The sequence below is a fragment of the Ciconia boyciana genome, chromosome 2, assembly GCF_034638445.1.
Source record: "Ciconia boyciana chromosome 2, ASM3463844v1, whole genome shotgun sequence".
In the NCBI taxonomy this organism is placed as follows: Eukaryota; Metazoa; Chordata; class Aves; order Ciconiiformes; family Ciconiidae; genus Ciconia; species Ciconia boyciana.
Window position 1 is genome coordinate 48111035 of NC_132935.1, and position 20020 is coordinate 48131054.

Consider the following 20020-nt stretch of genomic DNA (forward strand, 5'->3'; position numbering starts at 1 on the left):
TTTTTAACCCTAACGTGTATCATACCTTTAAAATTTGGCATTAGCAAACAGTTTGTCTTTTCATCAGCTGTAATCGGGTTTTTTGAATTCTGTTTTTTGTTGGGGTTTTTTGTTTTTTTAATCCAAGTATGGTTCTCATGGTGTAGTAAATGACATTAGGCTTTTGTAAATTCTTGCAGAATATAACAGATCATTGGTTTTATAACACAGTCACTGCTTTTGCATTCTGATGAGATTATTAGTAGCAGCCTAGAATACAACATCCCTGCATACTGTTAGTTAAAAAAAATAAAAGTTTACTAAATGGTCTCTTGTCAACTGTATCTGAAAATCATTATAGTTTCTCTGGTTTCCTTTACATGGAGGGCTTCTTCTGTGAGCTGGTGGGTTACATCTGTATGAAGTTACAGAATTATTGTGGAGATGCTGTTTATTTCTCTCTAGCTCTGTTTGTTTTTCTACAGAAAACCAGTTTTTTAAGTATTTATAAATTGGTTGTAAAAATTGTTCACATGCCCAAGACGTGCAATATGGTATCTGAGCTCAGTAAATATATTTTTCCTTTCATATTTTAACTGCAATTACATTAGACGTTTTTATCTCATGTCAAAGCAAATACAAATCAAGCCGTTTTCTGATCTTTTCACACACCCTGTCTTGCAGCCCTAAGGCAGTTTCATTTGCCAATGAAGACACGAACCATCTGATCTTTTCAGGCCAAATTCCCTCTCTTCCACCCTGCATTGCAGCTCCCCGTTGTACGTCCGGCGTGTGCCTCCCCCCAGTTGCGAGCTGGTGACTCACATGCAGCACCGACCCGGGGCCACGCTTCAGACCCTGCTCACCACGCAGAGGGGAAGGGAGCATTTAAGCTTGAATATATTTTTTAAAGGCTAAAAATGCTGGAATTAAAAGCTGGCTACTGACATGCAGCATTTTCTCTGCTTCTGTACTGTTATTAACACACATCTGTATTAACACCATGAGAGTCCACCCTACAAATTGATACAATACCAAATAAAGAGCCTGCACTGTGCACTGTAATGACTCTACAGGAGCCATTACATCTGATATAGTCAATATTATACATTTTTTAAAAATGTATGAATGCATATTTAACTGAGAGATCTGATCTGCTCCAGCAGTTCTGGTCTATCAGAAACATAATATGCATTTTAAAAAACTGCTTGCATACATTTTACATTTTTACCTGAGAAGCTGAACACGAGGTCACATATAAACATTTTATTTTCTATGCCTGCCCATGACTTGTTTGTTTCAGAACAAAACAAAAATAAGTGGGAAAGCTGATGAAGTCCTGGCTCCATTGCCTGGCTGTGCCACCACCAGCTCTCCCATCCCCTTTGCACCTCCCTCCAGCAGCTTTTGCTCCATGTCCCTGGCACGGCGTTTGGGTACATTTGCTTTTCATACAGCTGTGTGAGGCGTGACTGACCTGCATCTCGGCTGAAGGAGTATCGCCAGGCCTCTGCTGATTTACACCGCTGCAGCTCCCAGCCGTGCCACCAGCCACGCACACCGGGGGTGAGCAGCATGCACCTACGTACGCGTGCACAGAAAGTGGGGCTGTGGGATGCCACCAGCACCCACAGGTTACCTGAGCTGCGCAGGGAGGGGGTGAGAGAGAGGGGAACTCAGCTGTAAAATCCTGGCAGATGCATTTCTCTCTTGAATGAGATCATACCCCGTGGTTTTGCAGACAGAGCGAACGGCGCCGCGGCCACCTTCTTGTGGGGCACATTGGGGTGGGAGCAGCTGATCTGGGGAGCTGATTTTGGGATGTCACGAACGGCATCACCCCAGGCTGGGGTCTGGACTTGAGCACAGGGCTGCTGGGGGTTTCCCCTCAGTTTTGCGTACATTGCTGGTGGGAGGTGTTGAACAGTCCCTGGCACCCCCACCTCTTCTGAACATGCTGCTGTTCCCCCCTGCGGCTGCTGGCCCGCCTGACCTGTTTTGAGTGTTGTGAGCAGAGGACATACATACAAGTTCAGCCATCCTCATCAAAAGAGACAGGGTAGAAAGAAGGGGTACAGAGAAAAGGCACCTACACATTTATATTTTGCTTTTATCACTACCATGCAAATGTTTCACGTTAAAAATACATGCAAGCAGTCTCACTCCCTTTCCCACCCGTATCTGCATGCACAAGTGTCCCTGTACTCTCACCAGCCTAATGCAGAACATGGCTTAACTCTGAGACTTCCTGGGGACTTGCAGTCACTCCTTGTCCTCCTTCTCCCCCGTTACGGCCCTCTTTGGCTTCCTCCTTTATACCTCTACAGAGCTTTTACATTCTCACACACGTGTGTGAAAGAACTAAATAGTGCAATCAGTAGAAGAGCATACATTATTAATTACCCCTATGCAGCCATGGATGTGCACAGTAGTTTTGAGGCTAAATGTAGCTTGCCCACATAAGGAGGATTTGGACTACAATGTCACCAATGTTGCCAGCTCTGTAGCAAATCTTACTCATGGATTTTCCCTTAAAGCACTCATTCCTGGAGTCAGGTGATTATGTGAGCAGCTCGGGATTTTAAACAAAAGCTGGTTTCTGTCACATACAGCTGTGGTTTGAAAACATGTAGTTGAAGGGTTCTAGTATCACAATATTAAGAGTCAGATATGCTTAGTTGTGTCTGTATTTGTGGTTCTTTTATCGGCCAACATGTGGAGAGGTGTACTTTAGGGGGCGTGTGGAGGTAACGTGTATACTGTGAGCAAAGTAGGGTGCTGTAAGGCATGCCACATCAGCTCTTCAAACACGTACGAAGGCATATTTCAGAACAGCCTGGCTGGAGATGGCAGCTGTAACTGTTTCAGGGACTGTGGGTAAATGTGGATTTTGGAGAAGCAATTAGTGATGGTAGGGGATTTGGGGGCAGTTTTGAGTGGAGGTGCAGTTTCTTGAACCCTGCGCTTCCTGCGTGAGAGGATCTGGGTGTGGGTGCACATGCTATTTGGGTATGTCCTACTTTAACACTGTAAGAAAAAAGCTGCTAATGCAAGTGCTGAGTGTTTGCTCAGTGCTGTGTAAGACTGAAAGATGACTGTCCTTCACTGACAGAGCTTCAACCCAGAGATGGCCATCAGCTTAAACCAGTGAACAACTCAGGACAGCACAGAAGAAAAATGTTTTACAAACAGTCCCTGATCGTATGGTTATCTCCCTTTCTCTTATCAGAAGAGTAATTCAGTGTGCAAATATTATTAAAGAAGAAATGTATGAAATAATGAGGAATAATTTCTGTCAAATGGATATAAGATGCTAATTGGTGATGTACTGAATCCCAGAGATGCTTGACATTCAAAAAGTGAGTGAAGTACGGCAGAGCATTTGTATAGGCCATCTGGAGATGTACACCATACTCTACACTTGATGAGAAAGTGGCATTAAACTGAAATTTCTGATTCCAAGACCTAAATATGCATCACTCCAGGCTTCAAATTTCATCGATTGCTGGGAAGATCACAGATAAACAGCAATCTGGCACATCTCCGACTAGAGGGAGAGAAATGCTTTGCGCTCCATTCCTTACAAAATTATTAATGATTTGAAGAACTTCCATAAACTTAAGAAGCAAAAACTTCAGAGTTCACATTCCCATTTATGCACAGCGCTGGCTCCTGGGGTAATTTTAATGTGAAATCTCTGTGCAGACATGGATATCCAAAATACCATATCAGCAAACTATGGTACCATTACAGAGGGAACAGCATGCAAAGCACAGCCAGAAACATCATACAAACCTGCATGGTGATGCCCTCAGTTCTTTCATGACACCAGGATTTCTCGAGTAAGAGAACAAAAATGTAAAAGCAGGTAGTAGCAGTAGTTGCTCAACATCTCCTTTTTCTAGTTTCCAGAGATCTGTAACTTATGTCACGAAAAAAATTTTGTTCTTGCTAAAAGTAGCTCTTACAAAGCACTTATACAGCATATTAAACCTTAAGATGATCCAGATGGTAGTGTTGAAGATGTTACATTGCAAATGCATACACTGCTACTTTCTTCATACATTGCCGTCAATTCTTTGCAGTGCTGTCAGCCCTACAGGCTATATATGTCCTGAATCCCCTATGTTAGATGCTGTACAAACACAGAGCTATGAGAGAATCACAGCCCAGATAGCCCGCAAGCCAAGAAGAGAGGAGCAGCACACGGCTGGAGGGTGCATAGTGGGGGAGTTGCAGATAGAGGCAAGGCAGAGCTCTCAGCATAGCAGCCATAGAATTGGTGCCAATTTTTATAGGTACCTGAGGGGAAAAAAAACTTAAAGAAAACAAAGACTTGAATCTGCTGATGTTTGTATAATGCTCTTCCCAAGCTTGAAGAACAGCAATGGAGAAAGTGAGGAAGTGCTTACCTGGAGGTAGCAGCTGGGCAGTGGGAGCTGCTTGCATGGGCCAGGGAGTAGTCAACATCTCATCAGGGCCAAGGACATGTAGGACATCATAGATTGGTTTGGAAGACGGAAATTTTGAGAAATTACATAGATAGAGGTTTAGATATGGCATTGGCACATCTACAATGAGCAAGGTCAAAGCTGAACCCAGGCCACAGTGATCAATATTTGATGATGATGTAGAAAAAAAACAGAGAAAGCAGGAAGACATTTGAAGGGAAAAAATAAGATCACTGTTTTGTCATCTCAGCCTTGAACTAGTGTCTAGTTATCCTTAAGGAAATATCAGAAAAACAGACAGTGTGAAGGATCTGGCATAAAGTTCTGAGCGGGGTTGGAAGCCAAATTTGTCCGGTCAGGAGAGACGAACAAGAGATGATGTGAAGGAGAGAAGAGGCAGGGAACAAGGACAACCCTTGGTAGAAAAAGAGCACCTCTAGAGGACATCTGACAGAGGAAGTGAGAGAGTAAAGGCAAAGGAGGGGGCAATGGAGGCAGAGGAGCTGCAGGAGATTTCGGGAAAGGGTAGTTAAAACTGCTGCCATTGACGGCCCCAGAACATGGACCCACGCGCTAGTTACTCTGTAGCCAAAATACTCTTTTCTCTCCCCACATCCAGAAGAACTTTATGCTGGCTGGGAAACGTTGAGAGGTTTTACCCCTCGTGCATGCCTGCTGCCTTCAGCATGCTACCAGGGCCACTCCAATTCACTAGGGTGAGGTGTGGGGTTATAGAATAAGGGAGGGGGGAAATAACTGACCCTGAGCAGCTTAATCAAGTTACCTCTTCTCTCAGTTGCTGTAACTGTAAGCAAAAGAGTATAGCTGTCAGTAAAACTAGATTGCACAAGACAATCTAGTGACCCCAGAGTAAGGAATATAAACACACAGTAGACTGAATGTGCCATTTTCAGGTTTGTCTGGAGCTGCTCTGATGTGTCCCTGCTTAGCCAACTAGCCTTTCGCTGTCCCCTCTCATTGTATTGTGAGCTTCCTGAACAAGGTTCATATCTTAAATGTGTTCTGAAGTCTGCCTTGTAAAATGGCTTTGTATGGGACAGAGATTAAAAAAAAAAAATTACGCCATCTGCACCGACTCCCAGGGACAGAAATCCTGCAATCCAGCAAGAAATTCTGAAAAAAACCATGACATGACACCTTTGCTACTCCATGCAGATCTTCAGAAGCAATGAATGCAGAAAGGACAAAGTGTGTTTCTTTTCTTAAACCATAGTCCAAGGCCCAGGACAAAGTGCTCAGAGCTTTGCACTAGCGTTGGATGTAGGCAGGTTGGGGCTTTCTGCCTCAGAGGCTAGAAATACCTTTCTCATAAAAGCCTCTGAAAAATATCTGGATATATACTGGATAAATACCACAACAGAAGCAAAAGGCTGCACATCCCCTCTCATTCTCCCTATACTTGTAGAAAAGACGTACTCACAGTACCCTCCTGCTTGGACTCATATTTCTATTAAAGCAAAGAGAAAGCAAAGGCGAGGCCATTCCAGCTTTGTGTGAGTACCATGCGTAACACAGGTGAATAAGTGTGACTGAAGTGCATCCTTGTGGCACTGGGGAGATGTTCATCAACCCGTTAGCACTGCTGGGCAAGTTGTCCGCCTCCCACACTGCCAGCTGGGGTCAGCAGGCAGAGACACAATTGCTGCAGCGTGGCTGAGTTCATCAGGAAGCCACTCCTCTTCTTCACATGCCTGACCTGCATAGTTTTGTTATATCAATCCTCTCCACAGTACATCTGCTCTGTGGGATGTCACTGGGGGCAATGGACGCTCTGGTGTTATCCATGTGTTGATGATGTCCAGCTCCCCACTCTGCTAGATCAAGGTCTAATCATCTTCTACCCACAAGTGCTGAGTGAACCAGAAAAGCAGCTCTGAGAAAGCTGAATTCAGGTAAGAATTAGCTATACTGTACAATAAAGCAACAATTTTGAAGGAGCTAGTCATAAAGGTGATCCTATATTTTATGAGGCTGCTACCAGTAGTGTGTGAGGCATGTGGTCTTCGAGTTATACTCAGTTCCTCATCCCTCTTGAGTATCCAGGTGGTCCAAGGTTTCCAGACAACTGACCCGTGCTTGCCTGAGGCAGACTCATGGCAATGACTGATGCAGTCCAAAAGACCCCACCACAGCCCTCAACCCAGGCATCATGCAGAGCCCCTCTGTTGATCAAGGCCTGCCCTCAAGGCTATTCTGGGTGGCTTCTAATCAGTTTGATCTTTCTGCTTGAAAATATTTGCGTGGTTTGAAGTGGCATAGTATCCATAATTAACTTCTTGCCCTACCTTTACCACCAACCCCTATTTGCAATGGCCATGTCTCTTGGTGGGACTCAGCGTAGAGTTGGCAGCATTTAGAGGCAGGGTATTCTTGGTGGAAGGTCTGTCATTCTGGCAGTAGTATTGTTGTAGTGATAATGATTCAAAGAAATTAGTAGATCAAGATCAAGTAGATCTTAGACCAGCTGATATGTTCAGAGTAAATAGTCTCCAAGGTATAGAAACCATTCTACAGCTCATTCTCAGTAGCCCTTCTTGGGACAAAAATATTGTGCCAAGTAGCTTCTCATGCAGCCTCTGGCATGTTGTAAGGAATCATTGTCAAAAGACTGAAAGACATTTCACTTCTTCAATGTGTTATGGCGTTTGTTTATCCTGAAGATGCAGTCTCATGCCTGGTTCCAAAGTGTTTGGAACTGCATTGCACCCACCATGATACAAAGTACTGAGCCAGCACAAGGTCGTTAGGTTGCTTCAAATGCGTTCACAAATTCGACATAATCTAGATCCTGATGGATTGGGTGCTTACATACTGCTCTAATTGTATACTGGATCAGACATTGTCTGTCCTCCTGCACAAAGCTGGTATAAACATTGTGTTGTGCTTTCAGACCAGGTCTACAGGAGTGCAGCTGTGTGCTTTGCCTGCTTCACATCTGACCTTTACAGTTTGGGAATCTGGTCCTAAACTGATCCAGGATTAATTAATGTAAAACCGTGCTCTGGCAGCAAGGACACCACACTAATAACTCACCAGCATGCCAGGCGGAAGAGCTCCAGAGATCACCTTGTCTGCTGCTCTGCCACAAGACGGAGGAGTGAAACCAGAAAAAAACCTGGAAAATTTGCCTGACCTCTTCTTTAAAATTCCCCAGTGGTGGCAACTCCATAATTTCCCTGAACAATTTGTGGCTACGCTTCACTGCTCTTGTTTCCAGAAAGGTTTTCCCAATGTCTAAATGTAGTCTTCATTAATACCTATTGAATTTATCACTTCCTGTCCTACCAATTAGACTATACTCTTAGTATTAGGCTTTGATCATTTATTGTTAACACAGATTTCAATGGATTTATAGAGTTGTCAGACACAGTATTTGCGAACAACTTTCAATTGGGTAATTAATCATTGCATCTGTTTTCTGTTATTGTGATTCCAATTCTGCATGTGTATACATGATTGATTTTTAGGCACACAAATGGTCCCATTAAAGACAATGACACTTGTGGATTTACAGCTGAGCACATACTTACAGGTTTGCAGAGTCAGGATTATGGTAGTAATCATGTTGTTGCATAAAAATCCTCTAATTTCAGTCCTAGACTTCAGTTATCTGAGGTCATAGGTAGTTCTTCAAACCAGAAGTGCTGAAAAGTCATTACAGACATTCAGTAACTTTAAAAGTCAGTAACTGGTTTATGGCTACACCAAAATGATCGTGGTACTGACACTGTCACAGACAAAGGGTGCTTTGACAGACCAGATCGTCATTAGCAGGACGGTATATGTAAGAATAACTCACAAAGTATTTGCACCCTTAAAATAATTTTTATAAAGATCATCTACTAGAGATACTCAGTATTCCTCCATAACAATTGCAGATGACATTCAAAATTTTGGAAAATAAATATATTATTAAAGACTGATTTAACCAGGACACAAATAATATTAGGATATTACTTCACATTAACACTTTAAAGCGGCTGACTTCGGGAAATGGTTTTGAAATATGTGTTATTTTGCCTATTCCATGGGTGTTGATTAAAAAGTATTCAGACTACTTAGGAAAGATGCTGGGAGAAATTATTAAAAACCATTTTATTGCGATTTGAATGAAGAATACAATTCTATAATAAAATTGCACTAAATGAACTGTCTATTCATTATGCTTTTTTAAAATCTGATCATAAATTTTGACTATCCTGAGAATTCTAGGTTCTTAATGCTGGTGAAATTTGTCCAGTTAATAATTTTGTAGCAGATGCTACAAATGGTTACAAGGTTAGAGGAGATGCAGATCCCTTGCTCCCAGCACAAGGATGTAAGAGTTAAACGCCACAGGGAAAAACAAAATCCTGGAGAACAGAAGGGATGCACCTGAGAGCGACCCTGATTATCCTTGGAGTGGGCTCAGTGACTCCTCAGAAAATGCACTCTCTTGGATTGGAAAATTGCTGGAAAGGCCAAAGAACAGTCAGTCTAAAGGCTGACTTATTCAGGGCTTAGGATCTAACTCAGAGATTCGACGCATTGGAGGTATCTGCCAGCGCACACAAGACAAGCTGCAAGAACTGGTGTTTCTGCTGCTTTTCACTTCTGTTTCAAATGCAGGCTGAACCCTTGCCAACAGGGAGGGACAACACCACAGCATGCAGCAAGGAGCCAAGTCTCTCCTAAACCCCCAGTGAAGAATCTGGGAGGGGGGAGCACGTGGTCAGTGTTGCTTTCTCCACATTAAGGACAGGCAGCGGCAGGGGCTCTTTCGCTGGGGAGCTGCCTCACTCTCCCCAACCTCAGCTCCCAGCCAGCCAAGGGCACCAGGCAAAAGACAATGTGCATTTTCCTGAGTTTCAGGACATATCTCTGTCTGTGCACCGAGATGTGTGTGCCTGTGCCTGCGGTGAGCTTCAGAGAGCACATGAACAGCCTACGCTATTTGTCTCTCGGCACCCCAGTGCACAGCAGCATCGTGCCACAAAAGCACCTTGCTCCTCTCCTGTAGCTCCAGGACGTTCCCACCTGGCACCAATGCCACAGACCCTTTGCTATGAATGGAGTGAAGTATCACTGAGGCTGAGCAATTAGTAGGACTAGCTACTGCCCTCTTCTTTGGGCAGCACTGATGGTGGCAGCAGGACACGCTGAACCTGGTGTAGTGGAGCTTGGGCTGAGCTCTTCACTTTCCTGACAATTAGCCTGGAAACCATCCTATGCTGATCATCTGCTTCCCTTATTAACTCACTGCAGGAAAAAAGCTGCGAGGAGAGGGAGAAAAGAGCAAACTGCCATTTCTCTGTGGCTCTTCCCTGCCCCACAAGAAACATGGGACTTTCCTTTTCCCCAGGCAAAGCCAAGCTGAGCTTGACTGCTGGCAGACAGAGGGAAATACTGCCATGCCAAGTTGACCCACCCATGTAAAACACCAAACAAATATCATGTTTGCTTGTGTACCATCTCAGCAGCAAACGCTCTCGTTCTGGTCATGTATGATTTTGGTTTCGTAAGTCTGAGGTGCTACTTGGAGGCTGCAGCTCCTTGGGTTTCTCTCTGGGCTCAGCAGAACCACAGGCAAAGGCCCTTCACGCACTTACAAGGCTGAAACAGGAAAAAAACACATCATGTTGCACGGGGCTTAGGAGAGCCCATGTCCTTCCATGGGCTGGCTGCCAGCAGGGACAGGGTCTGCCAGCATCTCTGCCAGCCTCTTCCCGCAAGGCATGGCACACAGCTGGAGTCCTCGTGGGACCTCATGGGACTGATGGGAAACACGCAGGCATAGCCAGAAGCAGCACAGGGCACATCCTGACTTTTCACCTCTGGGTGGAGAACTTGCAGCTCACCAACTGGTCTGCAGGGTTCTGCATTCCCAACACAATTTCTGCACAAGACCCACAGGAGGGACAAATGCCATGGAGGCCACCAAGTGCAACAGGAGCCCCACCACTGTCCCGCTCCAGGAAAGCGCTGCCCCCCGCGGCACTGAGAGTGCCAGCCCTTGCGGTGGTCTGCCCGTCCAGCCAATCTGCTCAGCAGCAATGCCAACCCCGTGGGCACGTCCCCTGCCCCACTTGCTGAGATGATGTCCTATCCCCTCCTGAAACTTACTATCTTGCTTTTATCCATGGCTTTCAATGCTGAGATGGATATGACTGCTGCTTCCAGCTCCCTCAGCAACGTGCCACCTTGGCTTTCCATAGTCTGCCGCTGAGCTAACATCTCCCCATGGAAAAGGGGAGAAGTTTGAGAAAAGAGGGATGAAATGGAGAAAGAAAACTGGTGTTCCCTATTGAAGCAGACAACATAAAAAACTATATGAATGTGACATTGAAGGTGTGAATGCAAAAGGCCAGGTAATATAGAAGTTACGCCCCTCACTTTTAAACAAGCAATAAATAATGTATTAAATTGCAAAGCGGCAATACAAAATACTCTGTCTGTCTGACATGACCTCTGTTCGTGCATTACTTTGGTACATGTAATTGAGGCCAGGAGGAGAATGTTTTGGAGATTTCTGTTAACGCTTCTTCTCTCACCATCACTCTTTCTGCTTTTATTCTGATGTCTTTTATACTTGCCTTTTTCTTGGCACTAGCAGCACAGCATCCATACAAGATGCAAAAGCAAGCAGTCTGACAGCTTTAGATACCTGAGTTCACTAATAAGCATCTACCTTTTTTTGGCGAGTTGCACAGTGCTAAGTGCTTCATTTGGGTACGCTGGATTCAACCTAGCTTTCGTTAAAGAGGTGTTTAATTAAAAGGACAAAATGTTAGCAATTCAGTAAATATCACATTAATTTCAAAGAGTGTAATTACTAAACATGCATTAGTAAAAGAACCATAAATTATACTCATAGTTGTTATTTAAAAAATTGCTTAGCTCTTAAGAATGATTATACAGTGGTTACAGTTTGTCTTGTTACAGACATATTTCAAGTATTTTACAGTGGGTTCCCTGTTCATCACCAGCCATCGCATTGCAGCATCTGGGGTACAGCCGTCCCTCCAGTCTAGTTGCCATTTAAACCCTTGCCGTAATGAACGCTGCCGTGACGCCTGCAGTATCCCCCAGGCTGCCTGCCTGCCTGCGGGATCCTGCCTAGAGCACCAGACGCGCTCCCAGTGTTCCCAGCAGTGCCGCGCGGAGTGGTGTTGTGAGCAGTGGCAATGATTGCTGGCGAGGACAGGATCATGACGGTGTTAACAGTCGCATCATAACGAGTGTGAGGTAGTTACGTATGGGTTTCTTCATGCTGCTTTTCTGGAAAAATCTGACATAGTGATGCCTCTTTCCACAGGGCGTTTACATGACCCTGTGTCATACCAGAAATGTGTGATATAAATGCTGCTTGGTTGAATAGGTTAGCTTTTCAGTCCTCCAGAATTTAAATAATTCTCTAGAAAATCCCGTCTGTTATTCACAGTAATTTCTGTTGAATCCCATTGGTTTCACCCCTATTATCTTCTCCAAGTTCCACCGCTCATGGTGAGTCAGCATGGTCCAAAAGGCTGAGTGCGAAGAGCCAGAAATGAGACATTTTTCCAGGAGGAAAAGTACATAAGCAGGATGTCCTTTCCAGATGCTGAGTTAGGGAATTTCATTTTGCTTAGCTAAATTCCCCTTGCAGTTTCTAGTAGGTGCAGAATTTTTCTTTATGTTCTGTCATAAACTCCTCTTCTGTTGTGCACTGCTGAATACTTACCTCCAGCTCCAGGTTGCATTTCAATGGTAAGCGGAGTCACATTTGTTTCTGTTTCTTTATGTTTGTAAATGCTTTGGAGTTCTTCTCCATAAAAGGTGCTGCATAAAGTTTAAACTATATTTTAGCATTATGTGCACCATCATTTGCAGGGGAAGTTCTAAATATATTTCACTCTCGTTGTAGTCTATCAAATTAATGTAATGATAAACACTAAGGCTTTTTATAAATCAGCTGAAGGATGCAAATATTTTATTTTCTGCAAATTATGTAGAATTTAATAAACCCAATGCAGAGATAGTCTACAAAGCCCCATCTTAGTCTCTGTAAGATCTCTCTCTAAGATTTTTGTTGCTCTTGTTCTTTTTCTTACAAAAGTACAAAAAGACAGGCAGCGGTAGTAGGTTTACAGTGTGGCTAGGTAGATGGCAAAAGTCACCTCTGGAATTCTCCAGTACAATCCAGAAGGGTGAAGAGGTGGAGTTGCTGGGTTTTGGGGTTTTTTTGTAAATTGGGTGTATTCAATTCTATATGATTTGGAGAAAAAAACCTCATCACCCATGGCTGGCTCATCACCTCATCACTCAGGGCAGCTGAGGATGCAGGAGCGTGTGTTTGTGCTCTAGCCATTTTCCTATTCTGCCAAATCTGTAAGCAAGTAGGAGTGACCCTCTTGCTAGAGGTTGTTAGAGACTGTAGAGATCTTAGAGATGGTAGAGATTATGCTCAAGGTGGTGAATGGCCCCAGAGCGAGTCACGTAGTAGCTATGCTGTCCACCTGAAGCTCAACTCTACGTTATTTGCTTGGATCACATTTTTTACAGCTGAACTGGATGCAAGTAAGGGATAGGGTTGGTTTATGACAGTAAGAGGCCAAAGAAAGCTTGAAGAGCTCTGTGGGACAACATGAGGAAAGCTGCTAGGACTCAGGATGAATGCAAAATCTGTGTTCTGAATAAGACAGGCCAGGGGCTGTTATCCAGTCCCAGAGCCACGTAGAACGGCACGGCTTGCACCGCACACCTGGGCTCTCTCTGCTCTCTTGTCCATCCAGGACAGCATGGTTGTACCCAGGAATGGCCTCTGGCTCATGATGCCACTTCAGCTGCACTGGGGGACTGCCTGGGACAGCACTCACTGGCATGGCCCTCATGCCAGAGAGCGATGAAACAATATGGACAGGGGTGGGTAGTGCTTGAGCCAACACCCTGGCTCTGATTTAACTACCAGTACAGACACAGCTGAAGTGGTACTGTGGAGACCTCCTTGGTCTCTGCACAGTGGCAATGGATGGTTTAGATTAGTGAAACTAATGGTATCTGTGAGTAAGATGGCCAGAGCTCTTCGTAATGGGTTTGACTAAGGAAGCAGCAAACTTCTGGCAAGACTTGAGGGAAAAGTGATCATGGCACACTGCTTCTCTTATCCCTCCTGGCCCAAAGCAATAAAACAGCAGCTGCCCAGCTGTGCAGCAGATCAGTGCACTACACAAGTGCTTGTCACCCTTGAAATCTGTCAGCTTTTTCATATGCTGGTGAAAACATCCACCCTATACTTTCCTGTTCCCTGATATCAGCCCCCCCAGTACAGGAAAGACATCATCAAACTGCAGCAAGTTCAGCGGAGGCCACCAGGATGGTTGGGGCTGGAGCCCTTGCCCTGTGAGAAGAGGCTGCAGGACCAGTGCTTGTTCAGCCTGGAGATGAGACAGCTTCAGGGGCACCTAACAGCAGCCCGCCAGTACCTATGAGGAAGTCATCAAGGAGATGGAGCTGGTCTCTTTATAACAGTGCATGGTGAGAAGACAAGAGACAACAGGCACAAGTTGAAAGTATGACAACTTCGCACTGATATAAGGAGAAAAATTTCCCCAGGAACACAGTGAGGCAGTGCCACAGGCTGCCCAGGGAGGTTGTGCAGTGGAGCTTTTCAAGACCTTGGAGCTTTTCAAGACCTGACCAGAGAAATCCCCAAGCACCTGATCTGAGCTCGTGGCTGAGCCTGGTTGAAGAAGAACGTTGGACTAGAGACCTGCTGAGGTCCCTTCTGACATGAATTATCCTGTGATCCTACAGAAAACTTCCTCCTGGCAGTAATACAACTGTGGCAATACTTATGGCTAAACAGATTGCCACATCATGTTTACAAAAAACATTTTCCAGGATCGGGAAGGTTTCAGAATAATTTTATTTCTAAAACCCCTTTTTGTGACTTGTCTAAACTTTCTAAAAAAAAAAAAAGTTCTTCTATGGGATGAAATGGAAACTGTTAGGAAATTTGTTTGCATAGAAAGAGGGGGGCAGTTAGAAGAAAATCAAGCATCGGGTGCTCAGCAGGTACTAATTGGGTGGTTAGTTGTGAAGAAACTGCTTCCCCCAGGTACTGGGGTAAGGCAGCAGAGAAATGACTTGAAATATGGATGTGACCCAATACCTCCCTTTTAATTCAATCTTTTTCCAGCCCATCGCTGGAATTTACACAACGTTTTATTGACTATGGTATCAGAAGCTATCAATTTGCTGCAGCCTCATAAAAATAAAATAGTGATACAGAAGAGAAACTGCTGTGTCAGACACACTTCAGCTATTCCCAGCTTTCCTCGACCCCTTCATCTACACTCTCATCATAAACATCACTATTCCGTTTGCCTCTTGCTTCTCCTAACCATTAAAACAGGGAAACAAAAACATAGCCCAGAAACTGTTAACACAGACCCAGAAATGTGTCAAATATTCAGCGTCTGAAATATTTCTTGGCATCAACTAGTAGGAAGGAACAAACAAGCAAGCAAACAGCATAAAACCAGGTGTGTCTGTGGGTAAGAGGGAGATAAAAGCAGGGCTATATATTTAAAATGGAGCAAGAGTGTTGTATCATACCATGATTGCTGTGGTAATTACCCATTTTAACGCATATTAGTGCAAACAGCTGTGCAAAATTCATATAAATGGTGGAACATAAGTAATACTCTTTAATTTAAAAAATTACAAGGGTTTTTTTTTTAAGGAGTTAAATGTATTTTGCTCATCGTGCTTGGTCTCTTATGACATGAATATCTCCCAAGGAACAGTAACAGGGGTGCACAGTAACCATTTACTTCTTGGTTTAATTCCATATGTAGCAAAAATACCTTGGTTTGGTGAATTCACTAGTATGTTGTGGAACAATACCTTTGTTTTGGCCCTGAAAATCATAGACCTGCAATACCTATGGTGTTTACCATACTTTATGCATGGCCACATGTCAAAGACAGAGCATTTAACACAAAATAAAATAGCTTGGGTTTGAGGGAGTTAGAATATTTCTGTTGTGACCGTACAAAGTGGCTCTGGTAAAATATATTTAATAGCAGGAGATGCAGGTATTTCGACCAAAACTATGGCCCTGGGTGACTGGAAGCCATGAGGAACCACAACATACTGTTTTCTGTACAGAGACAAAAATGTTTAGGACAAAACTTAAGATGAGCTCCTAAAGGTGTATTTTAGGGTCTGTGCCTAATAACAACTCAAGGGGAATATCCAGAGCATGGAGCCCCTGTTAACCTCATCGCTGAAACACTGGGGCTTGCAAACTTCCCCAGGAAGTTTCAAGTCCTTCAGTGCATGCATTTGCTGATGAGAATTGTTCCCTTAAGTATATGCCCAAAGAGATAAACTTTATGCTGTATGCCAACTTTACGATGTGATAAAAGTTTGTGTTTGAGGTACCTTACTGATTATCTATTAGGTGGAAGAAAAAGAATAAAACAACCAATTAAACAGTAGCTCTTGTATCTGTATCTTAGCTAACCTGGTAATTGAAAAATGGCCCCCGTTTTTCCCTCCCCCACTCATTTCCATGTAGCATTTCAAGAACTCTGTCCAAGAATATCACTATATGAAAAAAAAATCATCTCAAAATTATTAAAATCTCTGTGGGAATTCATGATTAATTTTAAGGCCTGGCAGATTAAAATACATTATTATATACACTCTAGTGCATCCTTTCAGATATTTTCAGAATCTGATTTTGCTCTCTTGATACACACCAATGATTCTACATGTATCTAGTAGATTGCAAGGAATAGATTAGCATTAAAGAGGCAGTATTGTGTTGTTAGGTTGTTATGTGTAACTTGTGCTCATACATTAAGAAAAATGTAGCTGGCATTCCCTTGGACATGACCAGACCCCTTAAAAAAAGGAGAGAATTATTAATAGTTGGTTGTAATGCATTTGTAGAGCACTTCTGAAATTTTGACCTTTAGTGCATTAACTGGCTGTTTTTATCCAGCTCCCAGGCAGAGTAAGATCTACAGTAGCCTGCTTAGGAAAAGGAAATAATGGGCTTATTAGTAGTACTTGTTAAACCTTCAATTCCTGAACTTTCTACCTTTAGCTCTGGACCTAGCTTTGCAATGGCTCTATCGCTCTAAACAGCAAAATCAACAGCACTCAGTGTCAAGAAGACAGAAAAAAAAAAATTTATTTGGGACAGACTGACCAAATTGATCATTACTGCGAAGTCATTCATTCACAGTTTAGCTTTATAAATGTTAAGGTTCTAGCTTTGGCCCCAGCAGCTGGGTCGTGTTGTACTTCTGACTAGGAGACTGAGGACCCATCTAGTATCAGCTTTCCACCATTCAGAAACATCTTTGTCCTCCATCCTGACAAAGTAAGTAGGTAGAGCTCCTTAGTCTTTTTTATTCAGGCATGTTTTCTCATGTAATTTTAATGTAATTATCTTTGACACTCTTTCATCTTCCACCTACAGCTTGGTATCAACCTATCTGAATTGTAGGCACATAAACAGGACAAAGGACTTTGACGGCATCATGGCTGACATAACCAAATCCCTCTGTCACTGCATAGTATCCTGTTTATACGCTCAGAGACCACACTGGGTGCAGGACCAGACTGGAGTTCATGCTCAGTTGACCAGTCATCATGAGTCCCGTCTTTTTCACTGCCACTGTTATACAGATGTCCCTTCTCTTTCAAGTATTTTCCCCCAGATACTGCACATACAGCTGTACAGAAAGTAACTGTTTGTTTGTGCCCATTGTCCTAGCAATCAGTCGCTCCTGCAGCAGAGATCTCTCCAGTTCATTGTTTAACATGGCCCCAAATGTCACGTCATCTGCAAACTTTATCGTAATGATTTTATGTTTTCTTCTGTGTCACTGATAATGTTAAATGATATACGGCCAAGAACCAATCCCTGCAGAACCCCACTAGCAACAAACCCAGTCAGTGGTGATTGGTACTTATAATTACATTTTGAGACATATCATTGAACCAGTTTTAATGCGTTTAACATGTGCCACATTGGTTTTGTATTGCTGTAGTGTGTTAATCAAAATACTTTGAAGTACCAGGTCAAATACTTTACAAAAATTGAAGTATACTACATCAATATAATTATCAACTAAATTAATATTCTCACTAAAAATGTTAGGAAGTTAGTTTTACAAGAACTGTTTTCTATAAAACCATGTTAATTATCAGTAATTACACTACATTATCTATTAATCAAATCTGCTGCCAATGATCCCATTTCAAAACTCTTGACTGACATCAGACTAAGAGGCCTGGAGCTAATCGGATCATAATATTTACTCTTTTTTAAACACTGGCACAACACTGCCTTTCTGTTCCTCCTCTGCAACATCTGGATTGTTTCAAAAAATATTGAAAATCAGTGTTAACCATCTAAAGAGGTCCTTGACAAGATCTAAATAAAACATCTGATGATTTTAAACATCTAACCTTAGTAATGGCAGCCTACAATCAGCCTTACATACTGTTGGGAATGCTGGGAAATAGTTCAGCAGCAGTTTCATAACATATGAATATAGATCTACCTTTTTCCCCAAATGAAAAAAAGAGAGATTTCTTGAATGCCTCCACCCTTTTATATTATAAATTTTTATTCTAACATTTCCATCTTTTTCTTGAAAAACACCCTTCAGTTTGGACCCTTTTTATTCTTCAAAGTCTAAAAAGAGTCTTCTTTTATTTTTCTTTTAACTCCTCTATCTGTAAATTTCCTCTTTGTGTCCACTAGCCTTAGTACTTAGTTTTCTGTATTTCCCTGCTTTTAATGTCCATTGCTGTTGGCATCTCATTTTTTTAACTTTTCCTTTTTGTTTTGGTATTTATAGCTGTTTACATTTCCATGCTTTCTTAGCTCATACAGCCTTTGTTCTGGACTTATGTGAATTTGGTGAGGTAACTATTTCTCAAACAGTTTACAGGTATTCATATTTTTTTGCTTAAATTACGTGGCTCAGATATTTTAGGCTGTGTAAAATACACCTTTTCTAAAGCACCAGATAGATGTATTGGGGGGTTCAGGCTGTGTTCTGTTTTCACATAACACAGCCAATTTACAATCCTGAGCAGTTGTCAGATTTTATTTCAGACATAAATTTCTCTTATTCTGTTAGATGAGCTCCAGTATAACTTTCACCATGTTGGATACAACCAGCGTGAGTTTTTTTATTTTTCCGGAAGTTATGAAGTTGTCATCCATGCTTTTAAAAAATTCCAAGGACGTTTTAGTTCTGCCAGCCAGATACTTCCTGCACATGTCAATCAGATTGAAATCTGTTCCTCTAATACAGCTTTTTTCCCCCTACATCTTATATATAGAAAGATGTTTAAAGGACTGGCCATCCTGTTCTCTTGTGTGATTTAGTAGCCCAGAGTAGTTGTCAATTGTTACTTCATCTTGTTCCTTATCGGCTATACCTTTGATCATAAGTATTTGAGATAATTTCCTTTAGAGCTGCCAATGACTCAGAAGCGAGTACTGGTGTAGTTGATGCAGAGTGCTTTTCTTTCTATTCCTTCGCTCATGTGGTTCTTCCTAAAAAAAAAAAAAAAATCTTAACATACCAGGCATGAAGTTCTTTCTATTTCATAATAACCACTAGGTCAAATAAAAGAGCTATTTGGTAAGAGGACTGGGATTTAAAATCACGGGTTCTGTTGCTATTGATTCACAGAAACATTTTCTACATAGCTTTACTTATAGATTCAGGACGTTCCCAAACCAGGGCTACTGTCCAACATGTGCTTTGGTCTCATTGAGCAAAGACATAATTAATAGTGAAGTGCAAGACAATGCAGAAACAGGCTAAAGTGAGGGTAGATTACACACAGTGTTATTTTCAAAGGTGGGTCCCTCTCTGAGTGCCTCAGTCCCTAGTATCTGAGCAGCAGATCTGTGACGGGTATCTGCCCCGTCAGAGGCACTGTACATCCCATTCCCAGTGTAACTTATTAAGATCTCTGAAACGCAAACTTGGGCTGGACTTCATTCCCTCCTCTCTCAACCTTAGGTGTTCTCAAGGTAGAAGTCAAACATCGGCCATGTGAACTCCACCTCCAATCCCTACTCATGAACCCAGACTAGAGACTGTTTTTGCTAGTGTGGCTGTTTTCTTCCCTACGCTTCAATGCACCTGCTTCTATGAAGCAGAAATGGCGGTGATAGTGGGTGTGGAGAGATAATACTGGAAGGGCTCTGACATCCAAAGGGACGAGCACTGTAGAAGTATGATTATGGGACGTGCTCCTGCAGTTCCAGTGGTACCTTCTGAAAAATGTATAATGTCGCCTGCTGTGAAGGTTGGGAGCACTGATGACACTTAGCATCTTGCAGGAACTGACCTATTGTCACCCATTAGATTTTTTTTTTGCTTTCCATTACCTTGGAGATAAGTTATGTCTGTGTCTTACCTAGTGCAGCTCTGAAGAAAATCTCTCCCTCCTCTGCCTTTCTAATTGCCTGAACCTTGGAGTTCTGTTGGGTAGCCCCAGCTTTTTGGACAATCCCCACAACTAAACAGATAGAAGGGGCAGGGCAGCTTTGCATCCTGTCA